The sequence below is a fragment of the Lolium perenne genome, chromosome 6, assembly GCF_019359855.2.
Source record: "Lolium perenne isolate Kyuss_39 chromosome 6, Kyuss_2.0, whole genome shotgun sequence".
NCBI classification, from domain to species: Eukaryota; Viridiplantae; Streptophyta; class Magnoliopsida; order Poales; family Poaceae; genus Lolium; species Lolium perenne.
Window position 1 is genome coordinate 147621586 of NC_067249.2, and position 13368 is coordinate 147634953.

Sequence of the window (13368 nt, forward strand, 5' to 3'; positions counted from 1 at the left end):
AAATTCCGGTCCACCTGCAAGAAACCAACATCATTGGAAGAGTTGAGGGCGTGTAGACAGAAACACGACGAATCTATGAGAAAATATATACAGAGGTGGAACATCATCAAAAACTCGGCAGAAGATATATCTGACGAGAGGGCAATAGATGCGTTCGTGGCAGGAATTCGGCGAGGAGATTTTGTCGAGGACCTAGGAAGAACTAACCCAAAAACAATATCAGCATTGATGGAAATAGCAAACAAGTGGGCAGATGGAGAAGATGCTATACATAACAAGCGACACAGGTCGCCAGAGGAGGACCGCAGTCGAAATTTTCAAAATAGAAGGCGATTTTCCCGCCAGTTCTACAACAATGATGCTCCTGGCCACGTATCGGCTGGGTTCCGAGGAAACCCTGGAGGAAGCAATCAAGGTAATTACCAAAGAGGTAACGGGCAACAAGGCGACAACAGAAGTGACTACCGTGATAATAGGCAAAATAGTGGACCAAGGTTTCAGAGACCATATGTGTCTCCCGAGGAAATGATGAACGGACCATGTCAGATGCATTTTTACCTTGATAATGATGGGAAGAGGCAGTCAGGACATCTGCAGAAGGATTGTCGGAATTTTCAAGCAATGTTGCGAGCCGCAGGGATGGCCAACGCTCAAGCGATGAATAGAAACCCCCAGGGACCAAGGAGCGAGATACATCTCCCACCTCCTCCCGCAATTACGGACGAAAATCGACACCAGCTCAGAATAGCGACAGCACCACAACCACCTCCATATGTCGACCCCAACTCTAATGGTGCAGTCTTGATGATTCAGAAAGCCAGGCCATCTAACAGGGCGCAGAAAGTAATTTCGCGGCAAGTATTCATGGCAGAAAAGATGCCTCCACCAACAATTGACTATCTAAATTGGTCGGGACAGGACATTGGCTTCACAATTGCGGATCACCCGCAGCAGGTTCCTCGACCAGGGCAATCCGCACTTATCTTACCCGCAGTAATTGCCGGTTTTGATGTGTCGAGAGTCTTTATAGATGGCGGCAGCAGCTTAAACCTTATGTACGCAGATACATTGAGGAAGATGAACATATCCCTGGCAAATCTAGCACCAACTGATACACGTTTCCACGGGATCACGCCAAAAAAACCAAGTTATCCGTTGGGCAAGATCAATCTCGACGTGCAGTTTGGGACCCGAGAAAACTACAGGATAGAGAAATTGGAGTTTGAAGTCGTGGATTTCCCGTCGCAATATCACGCTTTGTTGGGACGACCAGCATATGCCAGATTTATGGCGGTACCTCACTACACGTACTTATTGTGGAGGTTGCCTGGACCCAAAGGACCAATCACAGTCAAGGGAAGCTTTGCATTAGCTGATAAGTGCGACAGAGATTTTCATCAACTGTCGGAAACATTCGGGATGCAAGCAGAATATATGGCGCCAAGGCTCACTGATTATGATGTGCTGCCAGACACAGGGAGGCCACTCAGGGAACCAACCTTTAACACGACAAAGGATTCAAAAGAGGTGCAGATCCACCCGACGGATCCGAAGAAAACAACGTCCATCGCAACAAATATGGACCTCGCATAGGAAAGCGTGCTCATTGAGTTCCTCCGTGAGCACTGGAAAATCTTCACATGGTGTCCAGCTGACATGCCAGGAGTACCCAGGGAACTTGCCGAGCACCACCTAAACTTGGATCCTATTGCGAGACCAATCAAACAACCTTTGCGGCATTTTTCGGAACCAAACTGCAAAGCTATGCTGTCAGAAATTGATCGACTCAAAGATGCTGGTTTTATTAAAGAGATATCTACAGAAGCCACGTGGGTAGCTAACCCAGTGATGGTGCCGAAGAAAAACACGAAAGTCATTCGCATGTGTGTCGACTTTACGTGCCTCAATAAACATTGTTCAAAGGATCACTTTCCCCTCCCAAGGATCGATCAAATTATCGACTCCACGGCAGGATGCGAACGTCTTTCCTTCCTGGACGCATATTCTGGTTATAACCAGATCCGGTTAAAGGAAGACGACGAAGCCAAGACAGCATTCATCACACCGTACGGCGTGTTTTGTTACAGAACAATGCCTTTTGGTTTGAAAAACGCTGGAGCAACATATCAGCGGATGATGCAGAAATGCCTAGCAACACAGATTGGAAAAAACGTACAAGTTTACATCGACGATGTCGTCATAACTTCAAAAAAGGGGGAAACATTGATCGAGGATTTGAAAGAAACTTTTGCCAATCTCGACAAGTTTTGCCTCAAGCTGAATCCGATGAAATGTTCTTTCGGCGTTCCTGCGGGAGAACTTCTCGGGTTCCTAGTCTCAGCAAGAGGGATCGAAGAAAATCCCGAAAAAATCCAGGCTATCGTAACAATGAGGAAGCCAACAAAATTGAAAGAAATACAGCAACTAACTGGGCGAGTCGCAGCTTTAAGCAGATTTGTTGCCAGACTAGGAGAAAAGGCACTACCGTTCTACGCCTTAATCAAGCAAGGAGAAAAGTTCCAGTGGAACGAAGAGGCAGACAGGGCTTTCGAGGATCTTAAACGAACAATTTCGACACCACCAATCTTGGTGGCGCCAAAAGAGAAGGAACCTCTCCTGCTATACATTGCGGCTACACCCCAAGTGGTCAGCACAGCGCTAGTTGTCGAAAGAGAAGAAGAAGGAAAACTCCACGGAGTGCAAAGACCGGTATACTTCATCAGTGAAGTTTTATCGCCTTCAAAACAGCGGTACCCGCAATACCAGAAGCTCGCTTACGGAGTGTTTACAACCGCAAGAAAATTGCGGCACTATTTTTCAGCGCACCCGATAATAGTGGTTAACGAGGCTCCCCTATCCAATATACTAAACAATCCAGAAGCTACAGGCCGTGTCTCCCTTTGGGGAATAGAACTTTCCCCTCGGGACATCACGTATGAAAAAAGAAAGGCAATAAAGTCGCAAATTTTGCCAGATTTCATCGCAGAGTGGATGGAGTTGCAAAATACAGGACCTCCGGATTTATCGAGAACTTCGACCATGAACTTCGATGGATCCAAGAGATTAGAGGGAGCTGGAGAAGGCGTGATCCTCATATCGCCTGAAGGCGACAAATTAAAATACGTCCTACGGATGACGTTCCCAAACGCGTCCAACAACGAGGCAGAGTATGAAGCTCTTATACATGGGATGAAGATGGCGAAAGCTTGCGGTGCAACCCGACTGAAAATCTTTGGCGACTCACAATTGGTGGCACAGCAAGTCATGAATCAATGTGATGCAGTCAACGAGAGTATGATAGCATACAAGGAGATGTATAATGAGCTAGAAAAGCTGTTTGATGGATGCGAAGTAAATCATATCAGCAGATTGAGCAATGATGAAGCCGATGTTCTTGCAAATATCGGGTCGCAATGCCTGGCGATTCCTCCAGGTGTGTTTTGGGAAGAAATAAGCGAGAGATCCACCAAAGCCAATGAAATAAAAAAAGCAAGTGAAGGAGGCAAAACCCTCGGGTGCTGCAAAAGAATCACTGGAAGAAGAAGAAGAGGAATAGGAGCTAGTCATGATGGTGCAAATTCCATGGATGCAAGCGTACATATCGTACATCCTAAGGAAAACAATACCCGACGATCCAGTTGAAGCAAGGCGGATAATTAGACGTTCTAAAGCTTTTACTGTGGTCAAAGGGGAGTTGTATAAGCGAAGTATTTCGGGTGTGCTACAGAGGTGCGTTACACCCGAAGAAGGAAGAGTAATTCTGAAGGAAGTACACGAAGGAGTATACGGTCATCACGCAAGTAGCCGAGCTATTGCGGCCAAGGTTTTTCGAGCTGGATTTTACTGGTTAACGGCAATTGAGGATGCGAAGGAAATAGTGCGAACCTGTGATGCGTGCCAGAGATTTGCCGCAAAACCTCACTCTCCGGCAGCGGAGTTAATGCCAATACCCTTATCTTGGCCCTTTGCTCAATGGGGTCTCGACATGGTAGGAAAGTTACATAAAGCTTCGCCAGGAGGATACGAGTATATGCTCGTCGTCGTCGACAAATTCACCAAGTGGATAGAAGCGAAGCCGATAAATTCACCAGATGCAGCGTCAGCAATAAAATTCGTAAAAAGCATTGTTTTTCGGTTTGGGGTGCCTCATAGCATCGTCACGGACAATGGTAGTAACTTCACATCCAAGGAATTCAAGGCATATTGCGCAGAAGTAGGTATCAAATTGCATTTCGCGTCAGTTGCGCATCCTCAAACTAATGGTCAAGTCGAGAAAGCCAACGGTATCATCTGCAATGGCATCAAGAAGCGTATGTTAGGGCCACTGGAAAAAGCTCGACACACTTGGCCAGAAGAGTTGCCGAGCGTGTTATGGAGCATCCGAACAACGCCAAATACAGCGACACATGAGACTCCGTTTTTTCTGGTCCATGGGGCAGAGGCAGTACTGCCGATAGAAATAGAGCACGACTCCCTGAGAGTCACGGAATACAATGAAGAAACTTCTGGGAGAGCATTGGAAGACGGTGTCGACGCACTTGACGAAGCTCGAGACGAAGTACTATCAAGAGTCACTAAATATCAGCAAGACCTCAAAAATTACCACAGTCGACGTTTGCGACCAAGGTCCTTTCAAGTTGGAGACTTAGTTCTGCGACTCAATCAAGATCGTACTGAAAAACTCGAGTCGCCTTGGCTCGGTCCTTACATCGTCATAGAAGTCATCGAAGGAGGAGCATACAGGATCAAGGATAAGAAGACAGGGGTTCCCGAGAAAAATCCCTGGAACGTAGCGCAGCTAAGGCGTTTCTACGCCTAGTATCAAAATATAGCTCTCCTTGTAAAAATACAATGTACTGAAACGCCCGCAAGTTTTCAGACGCACTCTTTTCCTTTTTCGGGGCACCGAGTGGGGCCGGGAAAGGTTTTTAATGAGGCGGACTCGCGGTGCTGCAATATAATAAAGATAGTGGAATCATATATCTTTTTCGACTGGCTTGGGGGCTTGCACCCAGAAGACACAATATATATATCCGTGATATCGACGAGTACAACTTACAAAATATCTCGCCCTAGTGCAAAAGCACTTCGCAAAAATAAAAAAGCAGTCAAAAATTGATCGACAAAAAGCTCGGGGGCTAATGCCTGCAAATATAGTACTCAAAATAATTTATTTTGCCTTGGGACAACCTCGCATTATAAAAATCATCGCCAACAAAACGCCCGGGGGCTTGGCAAAGACAAAACAGTAACTTTACAAATATAGCTTATGTTTACAACGTATGGGATACAAATCCTTTGGGAAGCAAATCTTCAATTATTGCCCAGAATATTATCTATGGTCAATCGCTCATTATTTACAGCGCGAGTGCTATGTTCAGCATAACTACCCTTCACGAAGAACTCGGCGTCCAGTCGAAGAAGTTCATCCATCATATCCTCAGCAACAGGGGTGACAATGTCATCGTACTTGCCGAAGTTCCTTTTCCTCTTCGCCATCTTCGCCAGGCATTTCGGAACAATTTGACCCATGTCTAATTTCGGGCAGCAGATTTTTATCATGATCATGGCAAACCTTGCGCCAGCAGCTAATTGAGCTCGCACAAAGCCATGGATCCGAGGAGCATCTCGAAATTGTTCCATCAAAGCAGGAAGGGTCTCTGGCATCTTATTACGAGGAAAGATGGTCCCATAAACTAAGGACAAAGTCCTCGTACAAAAGTCGAGAAAGTCGCGGACCTGAAGCGCACGATCTTGAAATCGGACGATCTGGCGGGTACGTTCAGGTGTGCCCCAAAAGTTAGAACCATGCTCCTGTGCAAGTCTGAGAAGTACATTGGATCGAGCTTCAACACGCTCATCTTCGGTAGCATCGTTCACAAAAGAACCTATTTGGAAAGAGTCATCAGGAAAAGAGGAGACAAGAAAAAGGAAAAAGTGCGACTAAGTTCAGGAAGCACACCTGCCATATCCAAGCTAGCATCAGTCAGCAGTTGCAACATGAAATTTTCTCGAGTAGAAGCTGCTGCAGCCTCAGCAATCGCAGTTTCCTTTTCAGCTAAGGCATCTTGAGCTTGTTGCAGTGCAATTTGCTCCCTCTCGGAAGAATTTCGAGATTGTTCCATTAGTACAAGTGATTGCTTCTTCGTGGACTGGAGCTCTCGGCGAAGTTCCTCCAAATCTGGTGCCGAACCTTTACTCGACAACTTTTCAGTAATTTTGACAGCAACAGATGCTTTCTTCGAGTAAGAAGAGGCAGGTAAAACAGTGGAAGGACGAGGGGTTGTGGAATAGTTGTCAAAAATCAACTCAAAATAAAGATTTTTCGACATCAATCATCCAGCAAACATAGATTTCCATTAAACTTCGAAGTATGTACATTGCTATTACAGAAGAAAGGTCACTACTGGACTACAGAAGTAGTTGTGGCCAAAACTACCAGAGCGACAACATCAAAAGATAGAACTAAAAAATAGAAAGGACAGGGTGGTCTACTTGACCTCCGGCTTAGACGTGCTTGGAGCAGGCGCTGGTTCGACACCAAGGAAGGAACGGATTGGTCTTGCGGGAGGTTTGGCAGCTCTAATTAGAGATTGCCATTTCTTCGTCTCCATCTCCCCTATGTCGCCAACCTTGGCCCAGTCGATGTTTTGCTGACTATTAGCGATCAGCGCAATGGTGCCCTCAACGCCAATCTTCAGACCCTCTTGGCGAAGCTTCAGTCCAAGATCTTCCGGCCCATTGAAGGCTTTGGCAAGATCAACAAAAGTAATGGGGACCTCTTTCTTCGGGAAGAAGTAGGGGAAAAGCTTCGACAGACCTGCCTTAGCGTTTTCAATGTCGTCGCGTGCTTCATCCCCATGAATCTCAAGAAGGGTCAGCACATCAAGAAGCTCGTCGCCCTCAGGACCCTCAACTTCGTATTCCTGATGAGTTCTCCCTAAAAACAAGCAAAGAGCAGCTTATAAATAAAGAACGCGGGGAACATGTGAAGTAACCCGAGGAAATACACAAGGATTCTGGCACTTACTAACAAAACGTCGACTCTGCGACTCGAAGCGAGAGAGGATCTCTGCTTCTCGAGCTGATTGCTGAGATATATTCTCGCTCAGGGAGGTCTTTGCGTCATGAAGCCTCTTTCGAAGATCTTCAATGGCGGCAGCCTCTTTTTCAGCTTTCTTGCGGGCTCTTTCGCTCTGCTCTAACTTAGCAGCAAGAGCGTTAGCACGCTTATTGTCTTCCGCAAGTTGTCCTGACAAAATACGCGACAATTGAATGTTATGACAAAAATAGTGGAGCGAATGCAACAAAAAAGATGGATGAAGATAGTACCTTCCAGTTTCGTGCTATGATCACGATACCCGACAAATTGGGTACCAAGACGGATAAATTCCTTCATTAAAGGCTGAAAAGAGGACCAAAAGGAAAATAAGTCAATATAGCTAGTCTGGAGTCGACAGCATAGCGTAAGAAACAAAGCAGAGATAAAAACACTGAAAGGCTTGGCACGTGAGCAAAAAAGATAAGATTGAAACACTTACATCATCTAATGAAGGTGTCGAAGAGTCACCAGGGAACACGATGGTCTCCTTGGATGGCTCGACCCTTGCCCTCTTTGGCGAAGAGGCACGGGGGCTCGCAGGTAGAGTCAAATGCTCGACGTTTTGTTGAGGAGGCGAAGTTTCCTCCCCATCACGCTGAGTTTCGGACACAACTGAAGTACGCGGCGTACTCGTTCGAGCAGCCGCGTCAGTAGGTTGTTCCTCTTCCTCGTCATCACTACAATAAAAATGGCGGTAGTATAAGAAGCAAGATAGACAAGAAACGTCAAAACAACAAAGTAAAGAGTAAGAAGTAACTTACGAGCTGACGAGGGCATCAGTATATGGATTGAAAGCTGCCTTTTTATCTGAAGGCTCAGCTTCTTCGGCTTTGGATGTGCCGGAATCCTTGACTTCATCCCTTTTCCTCTTCATCCTTGGAGAAGCATGAGGAAGAGAGTGTGTCGAGGCAGTGGCTTCTGACTCAGCGGAAGCCGCGGATTTGTGAGAACCCGCAACTTCAGTGGCAGGGCGCGAGCTGCCTTGGTTATCATCGTTGACAACAGCACGGTCTTCAACTTCTCCACCCTCAGGAAGAGGAGGAAGGGAAGCAAGGACGGGGTGGTCCTGAGAAAAAGAAAGAATGTCGACAAAAAGGCATTAATAAGATAGTAGTCGACAAAAAATAAAAATTCGAGGAGGCGGTATAGCAATTAAAAAGAAGAATTACCTCGGGAAGGGGATTGGCGCTACTATATGGCGCGATACGGCAAGAAGATGGAACTGAATCCTTCTTGTTGAGCGATGAGATTTTGCGGATAAGCTTTTCAAAATCCTTCAAAGGAAGATCTTTCGAAAGCCTGTCAACATCTTTTTCGCCAGCGTACTTCCAGAAGGGGTTTTTGCGCGCCTGAAGAGGCTGCACTCTAGTCCTAAGGAAATAGGCGGTAATCTCAATGCCCGACAATTCCTTGCCGCGGGTGTTCTGTAGCTCATGGATGCGAGTCATCAGCGCTTCTGTCGCCAACTTCTCAGCATCGGTAGCTTCAGCATCCCAAGAACGGCGGTGAAGGATTTTGGCTTCTCCGTCAAAAGGGGCGATGTTTTCCTCCACTGGATTGGAGCTTTCTTCGTGGATATATAGCCATTTCTTCCGCCAACCTTGGACGGAGTCGGGAAATTTGACGTCGAAATATTCGACATTAGAACGAACACAGATAACAACGCTGCCAATATTGTAGGCGATGTTGTGGGAGCCATTACGGCGGATACAGAAGATGCGCTTCCACAGAGCCCAATTGGGTTGGACCCCGAGGAAGCACTCACACAGCGTGATAAAAATAGAGATGTGGAGAACGGAATTGGGCGTCAGATGATGTAACTGAAGCCCATAGACAAAAAGAAGACCACGAAGAAATTCATGGATTGGGGGAGAAAGTCCTCGGATGAGATGATCAACGAAACTAACCCGGTAGTCGATTGGAGGTTTTGGGTAGCTTTCCTCCTTGGGGAACTGGAGAGAGTCCTCCTTCTTGTTGAATCCCATTTTCCTCAGCAAGTTGATGTCTTGGGCAGAGATCTTGGATCTCTCCCACTCGGCGCTTCCCAGATCTGTTGACATCATCTTCGACTCTGGCGTGCTATGCCTAGTCAAACGGACGCGCGGCGGCATCAACGGACTTGGAGGCGAAGAGTGTGAGAGTGTTTGAGCGCTTGAAGCAACGGGAGCAATGGAGGAGTTGCAGAGGAGGAACAGAGATGCGGCGCGAGCGAAAGTGCTGAAGGAAGAAGACGATGGCTTTATGTAGTGGTGCGGCGAGTCGATGCAACCGTTGGATGGAAAAATTATGATGCAGATAGCCAACACGTGGACAAAGGGTAAAAACGGACTTTTACTGAGAAATGAAGAGACAGGCGGTACAGTATAAGTGCCAGAAAAAGCGGAGGACGTGTGTCCCCCACTTGCACGACGTGTCAATTGGATAGGAAAACGGGACCCACAAGGCAGAGAGAGAAGTGGTTCTCGCATGTTCCCGATTCAGTAATCATGGCTATCGTAAGCAATGATGTCACCCTGTTAAAAGAAAGTTTCGACAAAGATGTTTGACAAAAATTTCGACAGGAAAAGATCGTTGATTATTTCGGGAGCCTTTGAACAAATACAAGTTTTTGCCCAAATGCTCGGGGGCTACTTTGGAAAAAATGAAAAGTTCGAGAAAGACAAAATAGAAATGATATGAGCCTATGATCAAATATTAAATATTTGTTCATAGCCTCGGGGGCTACTCCCATCAAGAGCGCTGTTCGCGCACCCGAGAGATTTAAAAGTTTCGGGAGAAAAAGAAAATATAGCGGCATAAAATGTGGAGCCTACACCCAAGCACAAGTTCTTGGCTGTAGCCTCGGGGGCTACTCCCATCGGGAACGCTGTTCGCGTGCCCGATGAAATTATAAAAAAAAAAGATAGGAGAACAAGAGAGTATATTTTGAGTTAAAATAACTCTACATATACTTGAAGGATAACGTAGCATAGAAAACAAAAAATTTCCTACCGCGAACACGAAATCCAAGCCAAGATGCAATCTAGAAGACGGTAGCAACGAGGGGATTATCGAGTCTCACCCTTGAAGAGATTCCAAAGCCTACAAGATGAGGCTCTTGTTGCTGCGGTAGACGATCACTTGCCGCTTGCAAAAGCGCGTAGAAGATCTTGATCACGGCGCCACGAACGGGCAGCACCTCCGTACTCGGTCACACGTTCGGTTGTTGATGAAGACGACGTCCACCTCCCCGTTCCAGCGGGTAGCGGAAGTAGTAGCTCCTCTTGAATCCGACAGCACGACGGCGTGGTGTCGGTGGTGGTGGAGAAACCCGGTGGAGCTTCGCTAAGCGTGCGGGATGTGGTGGAGGAGAGAGGGCCGCTAGGGTTTGGGAGAGGGGGGCGCCGACCACTAAGGGGTGCGGCCACCTTGTGGTCTTTGGGTGGCTGGCCCCCTCCCCTTGGCCCCTCATTATATAGGTGGAAGCCCCAAGTGTTGGACTACAAGTCTCCGAATAAGACCCGAACCAAAAACCTTCCATGTGATAGGGAAACCTACCCAAGGTGGGAATCCCACTTGGGTGGGATTCCCCCCTTCCATGTGGGGGGGGGGTGGCCGGCCCCCATAGGGGAGTCCACTTGGGACTCCTCCCCCTTAGGGTTGGCCGGCCATGGGAGGTGGAGTCCCTCCGGGACTCTACCTTCCTTAGTGGTTTCTTCCGGACTTTTCTAGAACCTTCTAGAACCTTCCATAGAACCTTCCGGATCATTTTAAATCACATAAAATGACTTCCTATATATGAATCTTATTCTCCGGACCATTCCGGAACTCCTCGTGATGTCCGGGATCTCATCCGGGACTCCGAAAAAATATTCGAACTCCATTCCATATTCAAGTTCTACCATTTCAACATCCAACTTTAAGTGTGTCACCCTACGGTTCGCGAACTATGCGGACATGGTTGAGTACTCACTCCGACCAATAACCAATAGCGGGATCTGGAGATCCATAATGGCTCCCACATATTCAACGATGACTTAGTGATCGAATGAACCATTCACATACGATACCAATTCCCTTTGTCACGTGATATTTTACTTGTCCGAGGTTTGATCATCGGTATCACTCTATACCTTGTTCAACCTCGTCTCCTGACAAGTACTCTTTACTCGTACCGTGGTATGTGGTCTCTTATGAACTTATTCATATGCTTGCAAGACATTAGATGACATTCCACCGAGAGGGCCCAGAGTATATCTATCCGTCATCGGGATGGACAAATCCCACTGTTGATCCATATGCCTCAACTCATACTTTCCGGATACTTAATCCCACCTTTATAACCACCCATTTACGCAGTGGCGTTTGATGTAATCAAAGTACCTTTCCAGTATAAGTGATTTACATGATCTCATGGTCATAAGGACTAGGTAACTATGTATCGAAAGCTTATAGCAAATAACTTAATGACGTGATCTTATGCTACGCTTAATTGGGTGTGTCCATTACATCATTCATATAATGATATAACCTTGTCATTAATAACATCCAATGTTCATGATTATGAAACTAATCATCTATTAATCAACAAGCTAGTTAAGAGGCTTACTAGGGACTCATTTGTTTGTTTACATAACACACATGTATCAATGTTTTGGTTAATACAATTATAGCATGGTATATAAACATTTATCATAAACATAAAGATATATAATAACCACTTTTATTATTGCCTCTTGGGCATATCTCCAACAGTCTCCCACTTGCACTAGAGTCAATAATCTATATTACATTGAAAGGTACCTAACACCCATGGCATTCTGGTGTTGGTCATGCTTTGCCCTAGGGAGAGCTTTAGTCAACGGATCTGCTACATTCAGATCAGTGTGTACTTTGCAAATCTTTACTTCTCTATCTTCGATGTACTCGCGAATCGAATGATAACGCAGCTTGATATGCTTCAGCCTCTTGTGTGACCTTGGTTCTTGTGCATTGGCGATGGCACCCATGTTGTCACAGTAGATGACTAGTGGGTCCAATGCACTAGGAACCACACCGAGCTCTATAATGAACCTCTTCATCCATACCGCTTCTGATGAAGCCTCTGAAGCCGCTATGTACTCCGATTCTGTTGAGGATTTCGCCACCGTGCACTGCTTCGAGCTTGCCCGGCTTCGCAGCACCATTCAATATAAACACGTACCCGCATCGTGACTTAGAGTCATCGGGATCGTTGTTCCAACTTGCATCGGTGTAACTTGTTACAACGAGCTATTGGTCACCTCCATAACAAAGAAACATATCCTTAGTTCTTTTCAAGTACTTCAGGATATTCTTGACCGCTGTCCAGTGTTCCATTCCTGGATCACTTTGATATCTGCTAGTCAAACTAACAGTATGTGCTATATCCGGTCTTGTACATAGCATGGCATACATGATAGAGCCTACTGCCGAGGCATAGGGGATTTGACTCATCCTTTCTCTTTCTTCTGCCATAGCCGGACCTTGAGTCTTACTCAAGACCTTGCCTGGTAACATAGGTAAGAATCCTTTCTTACTTTCGTCCATTCTAAACTTCTTTAGAATCTTGTCCAGATATGTACTCTGTGATAGCCCTATTAGACGTCTTGATCTATCTCTATAAATCTTGATGCCTAATATATACGATGCTTCACCAAGGTCTTTCATTGAAAAACTATTATTCAAATAACCCTTTACACTGCTTAATAGTTCTATATCATTCCCAATCAATAATATGTCATCTACATATAATATCAGGAATGCTACAGAGCTCCCACTCACTTTCTTGTAAATACAGGCCTCTCCATGACACTGTATAAACCCGAAGTCTTTGATCACCTTATCAAAGCGTCGGTTCCAGCTTCTCGATGCTTGCTTCAGTCCATAGATTGAACGCTGAAGTTTGCATACTTTGTCAGCATTTTTAGGATCGACAAAACCTTTGGGTTGTACCATATACAACTCTTCCTCATTGTCTCCATTAAGGAACGCTGTTTTGACATCCATCTGCCAAATCTCATAATCGAAAAATGCAGCTATTGCTAACAAAATCGATCTGCGAGGTTCAGTAGCTATCTCATTTGAAGTTTCATGATCATTATCATTAGCTTCCTCTGTTGCCGGTGCAGGCGGTACAGGAACATCTTCCGGTACTGCGCTACTCTGATCAATGAGCAGAGATTCTTCAATCTCATCGAGTTCTACTTTTCTTCCAGTCACTTCTTTAGTGAGAAATTCTTTCTCAAGAAAGGTTCCGTTCTTAGCAA